The sequence below is a fragment of the Anomaloglossus baeobatrachus genome, chromosome 5, assembly GCF_048569485.1.
Source record: "Anomaloglossus baeobatrachus isolate aAnoBae1 chromosome 5, aAnoBae1.hap1, whole genome shotgun sequence".
Lineage (NCBI taxonomy): Eukaryota > Metazoa > Chordata > Amphibia > Anura > Aromobatidae > Anomaloglossus > Anomaloglossus baeobatrachus.
Window position 1 is genome coordinate 238,574,696 of NC_134357.1, and position 12,749 is coordinate 238,587,444.

The following is a 12,749-nucleotide window of genomic DNA, read 5'->3' on the forward strand; positions in this document are numbered from 1 at the left end:
CAAGTCAGGTGTAGTACAGGAGTCATCACATGACCCTGTGCTACCATGACAACTATCGGGAGACACGTGATCGCGTCACGTGACTTCCGGTAGCGGGCGGTAAGTAAAATTTTACCACGATCGCGCTTATAATGGCGCTGTCACATATTGACAGCGCCATATAAGGGGTTAAACGGCACGAGCAGATAACGATTCTGCTCGTGCCTAGCAGGCACACATCTCAGCTGTGAAAATCAGCTGAGATGTGCGCCGATTGCAGCATGCTGCCGGCGGCAGACCGTGGGCAGTAACGTTATGACATTTAGGATCACAACCAAGAAGTTTATTAACCCTTCAGGTTTTTTACAGGAATTAAGGCAAAGTGGAATGAAAAAAATAAATAAGTTACATTTCACCTAAAAATGTTGCTTTAGGCTGAATTCATTCAATTTTACAACAAATAACGTAATAAACATTGTTACCCTGTTTCTTCTGAGAGCGACGATACCCCACATGCGGTAAGAAACCTTTGTTGTTTGTCTGTCTCACTTGAGGCAAGCTATTTTCTGCACTCATTTTCTCAGCCCAGGGCTAGGGATTATCAGGCTGCAGCTCTGGGAATTGTGGTGCTCAGGTTCCAACCTGGGGTTATGCTAGTTGAGATATTGGGGTTTTCATCATTTTTTTGCACAGGGCTGCTTTGTCTAAATACTAGGGTCTATCATGACTGCATTATAAGCGGTTGCTGGGTTTAATATGTATTATAATTATTTGTGAAGCGCTTTAGCACATTTTTTGCTATGTTGCAACACCATGTGCTTTGAAAATTTAACTAACTTCTGATCTGTTTATTACACCAGCTAGCTTGGTTAGAATCTTGGTCCATTTTATATAGGGAATCACATGGTCTCTTTTTTGTATGTTTTTAAATGTTTTTAAAATGTGTCTATGGTTGTTGTGATACCTTTTGGTGTTGTGTGACACAAATGTGTTTTGATGTTCTCTGATATATAATACATTTTTGATTAATTATATATATGGTGATCCCTCAGTTTTTTGGCACTTCTTTCCCCTTTATTAAACCTTTGTTTGGACAAACGGCCGGGCTCAGAAAGGAAGGAGCAATATTCGCATTTTCAGACACAAATTTGGCTGAAATACTGTAGAGTGCTGACACTATGTCATATTTACAGGGCCTCTAAAGTACGAAAACATTAGAAACCCCCACAAGTAACACTATTTTGGAAATCAGACCCATCAGGTTATTTATGTAAGGGTGTGTTGAGAATTTTTAACCCATAGGTTGTTCACAAAACTTTTTAAAATGTGGATGTGACAATGATCGTTACTTATTTCCACTAAAATTTTATTTTAGCCCCAAATTTTTACTTTTGATAATGGCTAATTGGAGAAAACGGACTCCATAATTTGCTTCGCAATTTCTTCCAAACACAGTCGTAATCTTTGGGGACATGGCAGGGGTCGGAAAGCGAACAGCGCTATTTGATTTTTGGACCGCAAATTTGGACGTATTGTATTTGTAGAGCCCCTCAGGAGCCAAAAATGCAGAAACACCCACGTGACCACATGTGGCAAACTAAACCCTACAATGAATTCACCAATTGGTGAGGTGAGTATTTTTAACTCACAAATTATACAGAATTTTATTACATTGGGCTGTGAAAATGAAAACAGCTTTTTTTCCACAAAAAAATTACTTTGCCTCATTATTTTAATATACACAAAGGGTAACAGGAGAAAATGGACAGGACAATATGTTATGCAATTTTTACTGAACGTGGCAGTACCCCATATGTGGCTGTACACTACTAGAATGTTAAAGTTGGAAAGGACCTCCAGGGTCACCTGGCCCAACCACCTGCTCACAGCAGGATTCACTATATCATCCCACACAGATGTCTGTCCAGTCTGTGTTTGAAGACTTCCATTGAAGGAGAATCCACCACTTCTTGTGGGAGCCTGTTCCACTCACCCTCACTGTTAAAAAGTTTTTTATAATATCTAATTTGTGTCTCCTCTTAATTAGTTTCACCATGAATAGCGCTGATCCCTCTATAGTGTGACAGCCCTTGAGATATTTGTAGACCGCTATTAAGTCTCCTCTCAAACTTTTTTTTTTTGCAAGATAAACATTCCCAAATACTGTAACCGTTCCTGATAGGACATGGTTTGTACTATTTGAGTACAGGGCGTGGATTGGATGGGAAGGAGCGTAACTTGGTATTTAGAATGCAGATTCCATTTGAGTAGACTTCGGCCTCCATTAGCCGAGACCCTGAGGTGCCAGATCAGCAGAAATCCCACACGTGAACCCCAGTGGCGTAGCTAGGGTTTCAGCTCAGGGGGGGGCCGAAACATCTGAGTGGGCCCCTTACTAGGTAACCATGATAACTACGGTGGAGGAGACTTACGTGGGTATAGTGGAACCTCGGCAGATGACACTGATATTACCGCTATATGGTGACTATATAGTGGTAGATATCAGTCCTGCAGCACATACAAGAGATCACAGTGCAGTTATAGATGGTGACTTACAGCTGACGATCTTTTGGATGGAATTGTTCACCTTTTCCGTCTTTTCCATCTGGCCCAGACCGACACGACAACTTCTTCCAGACAAAACTCATCTACAGAGATTACAACAAAGACACATTTGACTCCTCACACCTCCAGCACCGAACCCCATCTAATCCCAACCTGCACAAACTCCTCATCCTGCCGTCACCCAATACTGAGCCGCTGTTGCCGTGTGTGTCCCTATTACTGCACCTGCTGTGTGGCACAAAAACAGACTCCTCTTACTGCCACACATAGTAATGCCACCACTGTGCCCCCACATAATAATGCCCCCACTGTGCCCTCCACATAATAATGCCACCACTGTGTCCCCCACATAGTAATGCCACCACTGTGCCCCCCACACAATAATGCCACCACTGTGCCCTCCACATAATAATGCCACCACTGTGTCCCCCACATAGTAATGCCACCACTGTGCCCCCCACACAATAATGCCACCACTGTGCCCCCCACATAATAATGCCACCACTGTGCCCCCCACATAATAATGCCACCACTGTGTCCCCCACATAGTAATGCCACCACTGTGCCTCCCACATAGTAATGCCACCACTGTGCCCCTCACATAGTAATGCCACCACTGTGCCCCCACATGGTAATAATGCCACCACTGTGCCTCCCACATAATAATGCCACCACTGTGCCTCCACATAATGCCACCAATGTGCCACCCACATAGTAATGCCACCACTGTGCCCCCCACATAATGCCACCACTGTGCCCCCCACATAGTAATGCCACCACTGTGCCCCCACATAGTAATGCCACCACTGTGCCCCCACATAATGCCACCACTGTGCCTCCCACATGGTAATAATGCCACCACTGTGCCCCCACATAATGATGCCACCACTGTGCCTCCCACATATTAATGCCACCACTGTGCCTCTCACATAATAATGCCACCACTGTGCCTCCACATAATAATGCCACCACTGTGCCCTCACATAATAATGTCACCACTGTGCCCCCCACATAGTAATGTCACCACTGTGCCCCCCACATAGTAATGTCACCACTGTGCCCCCCACATAATAATGCCAACACTGTGCCTCCACATAATAATGCCACCACTGTGCCTCCACATAATGCCACCACTGTACCCTCACATAATAATGCCACCACTGTACCCCCACATAATAATGCCACCACTGTGCCCCCACATAATGCCCCCACATGGTAATAATGCCACCACTGTTCCTCCCACATAATAATGCCACCACTGTGCCTCCCACATAATAATGCCACCACTGTGCCTCCCACATAATAATGCCACCACTGTACCCCCACATAATAACGCCACCACTATGCCTCCACATGCCACCACTGTGCCCCCCAGATAGTAATGCCACCACTGTGCCCCCACATGGTAATAATGTCACCACTGTGCCCCTCACATAATACCACCACTGTGCCCCCCACATATTCATGCCACCACTGTGCCCCTCACATAATAATGCCACCACTGTGCCCCCCACATATTAATGCCACCACTGTGCCCTTTACATGGTAAAATGCCTCATTTGTGCCCTCTAAATGGTAACATTTCCCCCTAGAAATTATTAATGACCTGTGTAAGTGCCCTAGAAAAGTGCCCACATATTGTTCCTAGAAAGTAATAGAGGCCCCAGTGTGCCTTTGACGGTCACGATAACCTGAGTGCCCCTATAACAGTAATGGTCCCTAAGTGTCCACTTAACATTTAATAATGTCCCTCCCATGTACAGCTCATCTATACACAGTATGAAGCCCTTATACCTCCCCTATACACAGTATGATGTTCCCGTGGCTCCCCTATACACAGTAAGATGCCTCTACACCTCCCCTATACATAGTATGATGGGCCTACAGCTCCATACACACACAAGCGTACAGCCGTATACACATACAGACACCTACGTACAGCCGTATACACATACACACACCTGCGTACAGCTGTATACACTTACACCTGCGTACAGCCGTATACACATACACCTGCGTACAGCCGTATACACATACACCTGCGTACAGCCGTATACACATACAGACACCTGCGTACAGCCGTATACACAGACACTTGCGTACAGCCGTATACACATACAGACACCTGCGTACAGCCGTATACACAGACACTTGCGTACAGCCGTATACACATACAGACACCTGCGTACAGCCGTATACACAGACACCTGCGTACAGCCGTATACACATACAGACACATGCGTACAGCCGTATACACAGACACAAACCTGCGTACAGCCGTATACACAGACACAAACCTGTGTACAGCCGTATACACATACACACACCAGCGTACAGCCGTATACACGTACACACACCTGCGTACAGCCGTATACACGTACACTCACCTGCGTACAGCCGTATACACGTACACTCACCTGCGTACAGCCGTATACACGTACACACCTGCGTACAGCCGTATACACGTACACACACCAGCGTACAGCCGTATACACGTACACACACCAGCGTACAGTACAGCCGTATACACGTACACACACCTGCATACAGCCGTATACACATACACCTGCGTACAGCCGTATACACATACAGACACATGCGTACAGCCGTATACACAGACACACACCTGCGTACAGCTGTATACACAGACACAAACCTACGTACAGCCGTATACACAGACACAAACCTGTGTACAGCCGTATACACATACACACACCAGCGTACAGCCGTATACACGTACACACACCAGCGTACAGCCATATACACGTACACACACCTGCGTACAGCCGTATACACGTACACTCACCTGCGTACAGCCGTATACACGTACACTCACCTGCGTACAGCCGTATACACGTACACACCTGCGTACAGCCGTACACACATACAGACACCTGCGTACAGCCGTATACTCACACATATATACAGACACATACACAGATATAGTCACATAGAAGTGTATACATATTTGAAAACATTTACATATAAATAATCATACACATAGACACAATCCAATACACTCAGGCTCTCAGACACATACTGGGGGGCTTTTTACTTTTGATGATTGGGGGACACTTCTCTCTTCTTCTCTCCCATGCGGCCACAGACTTCTTTGATGGTAAATCCCACGGGCTAAAGGACCTGTGGTGACGTCACTCCCATGTGATCAAAAGGGGCGGGGCCTCAGCAACGCAGCTGATAACTGAAAGAAACTCCAGGTGTCCTGGAGATCTTTATAATAGAAGTGGGGTCTGAGGTAAGACTTCCAGATGGGGGATCCAGGGGGGCGCAGGGGGAGAGGCGAAGCCTGCATGATTATAGTGGACGGGAGGAAACATGGCCATGCCCACTAACAAAGCCGGTCATGCCCACTATCCAGGCAGCTCCTAGAAAGTGGGATGTAGCTGCAAACCTTGTCTGATGCTCCTCGGCTGGATGGAGGCAGCGCGCGCTGCATGACGTCATTATAACACACATGACCGCGCACTGTGGACTGCGAGCGGCCGTGTCACCTGTACTATGCGGCCGGTCAGCACTTTCTGCGCCTGTCAGTGTGCCCAGCCACATCACAGTACAAGAGACACGACCGCGCGCAATTCTCTGTGCGCGGCCATGTGTGTTATAATGACATTATGCAGCAGGCGACCAACCCTCTACAATAGCTGGGAAAGCAGCCTGGGGGGCAATTGTCCCCCCCGCCCCTGCCTGGCGCTGTGCGATAACGTCACCACGCTGGGACTCTGTGTCATGCGTGTGCGCTGTCATCAGCAGCAGTGCAGGGAGATCATGTCTCCTCCGCACTGCCGCAGAGGTTAACTATATCGGCACGCTGTGCACGCTGATATAGGTAATGGTATTGCAGCTCCGGGTGGGCGCCCTCTGAGCACGGGGCCTGGGGCGGCCGCACCCTCTGCCCCCGCTAGCTACGCTACTGGTGAACCCATATGGGAAATGTCACTACATAAGGAATTCATCTAGGGGTATAGTGAGTATGTTGAACCCACAGGCGCCTCATGTTGAACCCACAGGTGCCTCATAGAATTTTATAAAATTGGGAAGTGGATATATAACCTTTTAGTGGTAAAACGTAATTTTTTGATTAGCTGCAAATTTGTCAGTTACACAAAGGTTAAAAAGGTGAGAATATGGTTTGCTGAAATGGATTTCTTAAGCAGAATGGAGAGATTGTCTTCCCACAGTGAGATGCACCCAGAACGATACTATATGGTATGGCAGAGCTGGATTTTGTTTCGGGATTCACCCCAATTTGCACATTTTGGATAGAGTTCTATGCCTGGTAAAGGTACATCTTGTCTAACGTGAGATTCTTAGGATCCCCCTCCTGCCTTCCTCCTCCCCTTCTTTCTTTATCTATTTTTCTCTCCTTAATATCTTTATTTATTATTTTATTTACTCTGTTTTTTTTCTTTGTCTCTTTTCTCTTTCTTTTGTGTTTCTTAATCGCTTACATGGTTCAGTAATCAGACTTGTATGTTGCTACAAAATATGTAGATGTTTGGTTTTCTTTCAAAACGTTTTTTATTGATTTTTCAAATTTGTAAAAACATGACAAATATCATTGCAAAAGAAGAACATTCGTCTGACAAAATGTGACATGGAGGTGGGTGATACCCCAATTTGGAGTTCCATGCTGCTGTTCGATTTAAGATAGTATACAGTAACATTAAACCAAAACAAAGGTAATGAAATATAATATATAATATAACATATGCAATACAATTCGTTAAATCTCTGTGTCGTCCCTGAATGATTTCAATTTTGCTAGCGTGCCTTGGTATTCCCAACCGTCTCGTCTCCCCCTCCCTCCAGAGCCCCCTCCTAGGTGATTCTCAGTTTACCCAGGCTGTCCTGGATATCGCTCAGGATATACCACTCCGAGTGAACAAAAGGTGCCATCAGGTTAATTATTTCTCCCTGTGTGAATTGGCTTTCAATAAAATGTCTCCATCTCACAAAAAACTTGGCGGTCAACCCATCTTTATCCCTCTCCGCTTCTAGTTTTTCCCACTTCAGAAGGTTGTGTAGTTCGCCCATAACCTCCTTTATGGATGGGCCCTCCCTTTGAATCCAGTGTTTTAAGATGCAACGCTTAGCTATCATGGCTATGTCATGCGTTATTGCGTATTTCCTCTTTTCCTGCGTGCTCGGTCCTCCTCCTACTCCTCCCTCAAAGGAGTGGAAAATTCACACCATTAAGTCTAGTTTGCTGAAAAGTCCCCATGTTGACTGGGCAAATAGTCTGACTTGGTTCCAGAACCTAGCGATTGTCTCACATTCCCATAGCCCATGCAGCATATCCGTTTTCTCTTTTTGACACTTAGGACACCACCTATCCTTACCTGGTATGTTGAAACCCATAATGGCCCTATGTAGAATTCTGAATTGAGTGTCTCTCCATCTCTCATTGGTAATATGTTTCCGCACTTGTACCCATCCTCTCAGTATATCATCCACCACTTCTTCCCTTCCCAATTGTTTCCCCCACGCTGTTAAAGTCCGACTATCCTCCCGTGAAATAAGCACCCCCCTTAGCGATCGATAAATTTTAGAGACATTTATACTTGTTACATCACATTCCAGTAACTCATCAATCGAACTTCTGTTCAGCTCTCTTCCAACCACACCAAGGTCTCCTATTATTCCATGTTTCAATTGTTCATATTGGATGATATGTGAGCTATTAAGGTTGTACTTATCCAACACTTCCCGACCCGTCATCCACCTCCTGTCCTCCACATTCATAACATCTATCATTCTCCTGACTCCCCTCTCTTTCCATCTAGTAAATAGCTTGTTTTCTCGTCCCAGAGGAAAATTTGGGAATGCCCAGGGGTTCAAGTACTTGGACACTTTCAATGAGAGCCCCAGTTTTTTCCTTACCGACTTCCATGTTAGCATGGTGTCTCGGAATATAATTGAGTTCCTTATGTGCCCTTCAACCCTGGATAGTGGGGAGTGCAGAATGGACGTCAGATCCCACGGTGACGCATATTTAGTTTCCATCGCATGATCTGAGTGCCTACTCGTTCCTCTCACCCAATCAATTACATGCCTCATGATACATACAAGATTATACCCTTGGACATCTGGAAAGTTTAGACCTCCCTCCTCTGCTGACTTCATCAGCGTACGCAGCTTTATTATGGGTTTCCTTCCCCTCCACACAAATTCTGTATACGCGGAGTTGAGCTTATTCACATCCTTTAGTTTTAGCAATAGCGGGATTGTCTGGAAGGGATACAGCAGCCTAGGAAAGCTCATCATTTTTATCAGGTGGCATCTTGCCAGTAATGGAAGTGGCAGACCTTTCCATCCCTTTAATTGAACTATGATTTTCCTGATTAGCGGTCCATAGTTCAAGTTATAGATTGTTTCCACCGATCTTCCTATATGCACTCCCAGGTATTTAATTGAAGATTGTGCTATAGGAATTCCACATAGACAGCCATCCCTTATTTGTCCCCCCATTGTCCCATGATGCCCCTTTAGGAACATGATCTCGCACTTTTTTTTGTTCAGTTTGAAACCGGAGAATGAGCCAAATTTTTCAATCAAGGCAAGAGTCTGTGGCAAATCCGCACCGGGGTCCCCCATATAAAGTATGATGTCATCAGCAAAAAGTGCTGTCTTTACTTCTGAACCCCTTATCTTGATTCCTTTAAAGCTATTTTGTCCCTGTAGTATTCTTGACAACGGCTCGATTGCCAGGTTGAATAAAAGAGGAGATAATGGGCAACCCTGTCTAGTTCCCTTCATCAAAGGGAACACGTCTGATAGAAAGCCCGGAGTGTGTACCCTAGCTCCCGAGTTGGCATAAAGGTTTCTAATGTAAAGTCTCATCTTGCCTACAATCCCTATAGCCTCCATTACCCTGTCTAACCACCTCCAATTTACATTATCAAACGCTTTTTCTGCGTCAAGTGTAACTAGGGCAGGTCTAGCCCCTCCCTCAGTGAGACCCAGTCTAACCGCGCCTACCACTAGAATTGTCTTTCGGATATTGGTGACTGCATTTCTCCCCTTAATAAACCCCACCTGGTGGTTCGTAATGATCCTAGGTAAGATCTCGGCCAGTCTATTAGCCATGATCTTGGACATAATTTTTAAATCCTGATTTATGAGCGATATAGGTCTATAACTAGAGGGATCATCCAGGTCCTTGGTTCCCTTGGGGAGTAATTTAATATATGCCATGTTGGAATTTTTGGGTATTTCCGCCCCTCCCAGGAAAGCATTAAAGACTGAGGTTAGATCCGGCGAGATCAGATCCTTCAGAGCCTTATAGAATTCACTGCTAAAACTGTCAGGTCCCGGTGCCTTGTTGGTGTTAAGCTCCCCAATTGTTCTCGTCACCTCCTCTACTGTGATATCTGCGTTTAAGGCACTCAAATCTTCCTCCGTCAAGCTAGGCATTTGGGCTTGTCTTAGCCGCTCTGCCTCATCAGTCATGTCGTTATTCCCTGACCCATATAGTTTTCTATAGTAATCTCCCAGCAGTTTATTAATGTCCTTAGGATCCGTAGTCCCCTCTCCCCCCTTTGTTTTCAGTTTAGAGATCACTGTAATTTTTCTGCTGCCCCTTGCCAGATTGGCCAACATCCTCCCCGCCTTGTTGCCAAACCTATGTAAGTCAACCTCCTTGTGCGACCAGAATAGTTGTTCCTTTTTTTTGGCCCATTCGTCAAATCCCTCTTTTGCCTCCAGCCATCTGCCTTTTGTCATGGGAGATCTATTTGTCACATAATTTGTATATGCTACCCGTACTGCTTCACTATGGAAATTATAATTCTCATTGGTTTTCCGTTTGATTGTGGCTGCTTACCCCACCAGACGACCCCTTAGGACCGCTTTTGCCGTTTCCCAAAAAATCACTGGGGACTCTCTATGTTCCTTATTGTCCTCTGCGAATTCTCCCCACCACTCCTGTAGCACCTTGTGGAAATTATCTTGCCTGAGAAGGAACGATGGGAATCTCCATATGATATCGGTACCTCTCCTGAATTTCTCTCTAATGCCCAATCTCACCGGACTATGATCAGAGATCACCATATTCTCTATCACACAATCTTGCGTTCCACTCAGTAAATCTTGCGAGATCCAGAACTGATCAATACGTGACCAGCTATCATGAGGGTGAGAGAAGTGTGTATACTCTCTGTCATGTGGGTGAGTTAGTCTCCAGATGTCTTTCAGTCCTATGTCTTCTAATGTTACATCCCTATTGTCTAAACTCCTGCCCACATTAGCTGTCCCCTCCTCGCCCCTCCTCCTATCTTCAGCTGAGTCTGGGACGGTGTTAAAATCGCCTCCTACTATAATGTTAGCCTCCCCATCTGCTAATATGGTGGCCTTTATGCCATCATGGAATGTGATTTGTTGTGAATTTGGGCCATAGACATTATAAATACTGAGTTTACCCGCTGGACTAACGATTGTGAAGTGCTGCCACCTTCCATGGTCGTCTGCCTCATGTGCCACTACCTCATGACTGAATTGTTTATTTATTAGGATCATAGTGCCCGCTTTTCTACCTTGTGCCGCTGCCCCATAAACGGTGCCCACCCAATGTTTCTTCATGCGGAAAAACTCCTCCCCCCCCAAGTGGGTTTCCTGTAATAAGGCAATGTCTGTCTTTAGTCTTTTCAGATGTCTCAATATCATTGCTCGTTTGTTAGGTGATCTCAGCCCTTTAACATTCCACGTAGTTATCTGTATCATGTTTACCTGTGTATTCTGCTTTTACTACTCCCTGCATCAAGGAAGACGAGATGTTCGACACTAGAATCACAGTTGGTACCACAAAATCGACACTCCCTTTCCCCACCTTGCAAATATAACAAATACAACAAATACAACAAAAAGCATGTAACTGTAAAACATATTTTCCCTTCCGAGAAATCCACGGCGCTTTCTGCCACGTTGGTGAGCTCCCCTATTCCTAGCCAAAATATGTAGCTCCCTAATCACCCCCCATAAAATATATATTCTATCCCCGGACTAACTTGAATAAGCCTTTGAAAATTATGCAAAAATTAGCACAGTATGTCAAAACCTCAGCAAGATTCTCCAGTCCTACTTATCTGACTCCAGGTAGTCATCAGTCCGCCCAGAACAAGACCACTTCATTTGAATTTGGATGACGTTCCTGGACAAAGGAGAAAAAGAAAATAGACCAAGGGGAAAGAAGATGGAGAAAGAAGGAAGAAAAAAAAAAAAAGAAGAGGGGGGGAGGAGAGGACCCAGACTTTGGAATGTTTTCCTCTCTTTTCTCCCTTCCCCCTCCTCCTCTCACCTCCCCATCCCTCTCTCCATAACGCATCCTCCTCAACGCCTCTTCCTGTTTGGAAAAAAAAAACAAAAAACAAACAGGCAAAAAAAGGAAAAATAATGAGTGAGTTCCACTTCAGGTATCATGGTTTCTCTCCAAGGGTTGGTTCCTGTGTTCCGGGCGAGAATTATGCTGTTGACCCGGGCTTAGCCTCCTTTCCTCCCTGGTCTCGACTTGCTTCTGTCCCCCAAGACGTCCCACATCTCTTCCTGAGCTTGTGGGGGATCCTCTTCTATTATTCCCTTCTCCACTAACTCCTTTTTCTTGCCTTTCTGACCTAGTCTTGTCGAGCTCTGCCACGAGAATGTTTTCTGCTTCTTTGTAGTCCTTGTAGTATACAAACGAGCCATTGGGGTTTCTAACTTTCAGTGTAGCAGGGTATAATAGCTGGCACTTTACTTTTTTGTTGTACAGAAATGAGCAAATTTTGCTAAAATCTTTTCTCCTTCTGGATACTTCAGCTGAATAATCTCCAAAAATTAGGAGTCTGTTGCCTTGATATTGTAGTGGACGCTTTCGTTCTCTAAAGGCCCTCAATATTTCCTCCTTATGCTTATAATCAAGGTACTTGACAATCACCTGTCTGGCTCTTATCGGGGTATTCTTGTTTGAGTTTTGGCCCTCTCCCTTATTCGCCTCCTGGTGTCTCAGTGGACCCACTCTGTGGGCTCTTTCAACTCTGAATTTCGCCTTTATGCCCAGGGCCTGAGGTAACTCCAACTCGCATATATTATCCAACTGTCCAATCGACACAGACTCTGGTAACCCGACTATACGTAGGTTGTTTCGTCTCGATCTGTTTTCCAAATCTTCCGCTTTATCCTTCAAGTATTCATTAGATTTTGCTAGAGCTGCT

The 12,749-nt window shown here is 45.3% G+C and overlaps 1 protein-coding gene across 6 annotated transcripts in view; it reads right to left on the reverse strand.

Moving 5' to 3' along the window:
- LOC142311137 (gastrula zinc finger protein XlCGF66.1-like) overlaps positions 1 to 12,749 on the reverse strand; it is an 88,124-nt gene that overhangs the window by 35,585 nt on the left and 39,790 nt on the right. For 4 of the 6 annotated variants that reach the window (XR_012754242.1, XR_012754243.1, XR_012754241.1 and 1 more), the window contains one exon: positions 2,536 to 2,627. The exons of the other annotated variants lie outside the window; for them this stretch is intronic. The gene's annotated coding sequence lies outside the window, so the exon portion shown is untranslated. The remainder of the gene's footprint in view (positions 1 to 2,535; positions 2,628 to 12,749) is intronic. 6 annotated transcript variants of the gene reach the window in all.